The sequence below is a fragment of the Macrobrachium nipponense genome, chromosome 8 (genome assembly GCF_015104395.2).
Source record: "Macrobrachium nipponense isolate FS-2020 chromosome 8, ASM1510439v2, whole genome shotgun sequence".
Classification (NCBI taxonomy): domain Eukaryota; kingdom Metazoa; phylum Arthropoda; class Malacostraca; order Decapoda; family Palaemonidae; genus Macrobrachium; species Macrobrachium nipponense.
The window spans coordinates 38,347,203-38,350,264 of record NC_087203.1 but is presented as its reverse complement, the minus strand read 5'-3'; positions in this window follow the sequence as shown (position 1 = coordinate 38,350,264).

Here is a 3,062-nt window from a genome sequence, read left to right as displayed (position 1 = left end):
GAGCTTGCCAATATACTAAGATGGATATCGGGTACCAATGTCTTGCATGAAGGATATTACCCTATTACAGCCTGGATATTTGGAGCCATGTTTATGTTAAGCAGGATACAGGATATCCATTTTTTTTTTAACATTGAGGATTAAGTTTTGAAAGATTTTCGAAATCAGTGTTTCTTGGAATTTGATAACTACATATTCAAACATGTCTAAGTCCGTGTGATGTTTTCTATTCTTCCCCGTCTTCTTTTTAATAAAAGTTCTGCACGTTTATTGGAGTGATTTATAGATAAAGCAGTTTTCCCGCAGAATTCTTGGATTACGTTTTATTTATGTGACTTTTAGTGCTTAGAAGTGAAACAAAGCATATGAAAACATCCCCGTGCATTGGCAATTAGCGTTGCTTCATCATGGAAACGAAGCTCAAACCAAGCATTTATGATCAAATATTGCAACGTTTACGCTGTATTGACGCTGTTATTTCCGTAACGCCTTGCGTAAATGTCCGATGGAATTGAAGAAATACGAACACATAAAAGTAAATGAAAATGGCTTGTATATGGTGTGAGAATTTGTTGTAATAAACTCACTTTCAACATGAGTTGTTTATTAAGTCACATGTTACTGCCGATGGTACTGTGGTACCACGCTGGAGGAGGAGGAGGAGGAAGAGGAGGAGGAGGGAGCCAGATATCGTCATCGATCTATCTTGTTTCGCCAAATGAAACCAAACTGTTACGAAACCTGAGGTGTAGTGGTGGGTCTTTTTGTTTTCCTCTTCGACGCCTACTTCGCTTTTCATTGGCAAGTACCCTCGCTGCCACTTCAGGGCCTCCTGAAGAACACCGTCACACACACACACATACACTGCTATTGTTCATCACTTTCTAAAGTACTTCGAATCCCAGATGTGTCCCTTCTTGTGTTGATCAGGTAGGCAAGGCAAGGTTTGTAGACCTTGCAGGTAGGATCGAAGGAGAAGTCCACCGGAACGGTGGTCACGCTTGGAAGCCGTAGAGTCGTAAGACACTCGCCTCGAACTGGCACACCTCTTGACCTCGAACTATTTAAGTGGAGTAATTGGAGGTTTTTGAAAGGGGACACTTCAAAAGGGAGCAGCGGTGGTAGGGGGCGTGCGTGGCTGTAGACTGAAAGGGAGCCTGTCGCAGACATGAGCAGTAGTTTTCTGTACCGTCTTCGCTTCTTTGTCACTCTTCCTCGTTAAGCTAATTGGACGCGTGCCTCTTCAGCTGGCGGTTGTTTTTTTTTTTTTTTTTGCTGTGGAGGGACTTCTAAAATTTCTGCTATTATTTGCATGAAAATTTCCCTTGTAAAAAATTCTCTTTTGACAATAGCTTTTTGCCCTCTGCTCATTATTCAGAAGTGTTTTGTGACCATGTATTTTTGTAGCGCTTAAAATGAGAATTTGTGATATACTGTAGTTGTAGTTGTATATTCCCGATAAATAAAATATAAATAGTTTAGTAATGTAACGACGGTACACTTGATTAACAGTGAATTTAATCGTTCCTGAAGCATTTATAAATAATGGTTCGGGGGAAGTGAAAAAAATAGATTAAAAGATTATGGCCCGGAAATGAACACCTGTGTTGAAATTATGTGTTTACAGGGGTGCTTGCAATAGGCGGGCAGTTTTCGGCAGTGAAAAATTTGCTTGATATGTTGGCAAATTAAGACAGCCATTGCACTCTGCAGATCGTACTAAAATTAGGCTAGATTTACTAATCTTGGTCTCCTTGTTTTCTGTAATTTATTATCCCAATTATGCAATTACCAATCAGCGGGAAATTAGTATATACCTATAATGTTAATTTGATTTTGTTCTCTTTCAGTAGTATAAATTACTTTTTTTTTTTTTTTTTTTTTTTTTGAGGAGGTATGAAAACAACATTGATCCCGGGTTGGAAATGAATCAAATCGTGGTTCATTATGTTCCTAAGCAAAAAAAAGAAAAAATAAATAAATGAATAAAAAAAGTGGCAACGAGGGCATGTTCATTTTCACACAGACTCTAGTATTTTGCCAAGTTATTTTCAACAAGTAACCTCTCCCCAAATTTGGAATTCTCCACCTTTTGTACTCCGTGCATCATGTAACGTATTTTTCCACTGGAATGTGGTTTGTTTGTAATTATTATGCAGCTAAGTTGTTTTCATGTATGTAATATATATATATATATAAATATATATATATATATATATATATATATATATATATATATATATATATATATATTATATATATATATATGTGTATATATATATATATATATATATATATATATATATATATATATTATATATATCTATGAAATATATATACTATATATATATATATATATATATATATATATATATATTTATTATGCATATCACTAATCGTAATAACTCCTAAACTCTTTTTTTTTAGTCGCACTATTTACATAGATTTACTAATTATTATAACCTGTGAATCCGAGTGCGGAATGAGTGAAAAAGGCCGCCTGTTCGGTTGTGGCATTTAAACCTGTTTATAATAAAAATCTCATAAAAGGAGTGGCAGTTCTTCCGCATTTATATTGTAGCTTAAATGTAATAATGGGTTAGACGTTAAGTTATCTTGGTCCAATAATGTTTATTAGCGAGTCTTTCCTTTAACATCACGTGGGCGGGTTCGACCGCAACCACGAAATGAAAGTACCCCCACCTTTAATTCTTAAGGTGCGTTCACACGGTCGAACAATGCCCGACGGACAAACATTGTTGCCATATCAAAGGCGAAGCAGGATGACGCGAAAAGTGTTGAAACGAGGGAAGTAGATCTGGCAACAAACTGTGGTACCAGTTGAAGTTGTATATCACTGTTCTTACTCTGCTCACAAGGCAAACTCTGGTAAGCAATTGTTAATTGGTAACAATGTTTGTCCGTCGGACGTTGTTCGACCGTGTGAACGCACCTTAGATCCAGTCGGGTGAAATCAAGGAGTGAAAGAGGACGGTTTGACTATTAAAAAAAACACACACACACACACACACACACACACACACACACACGTATTCCATTAT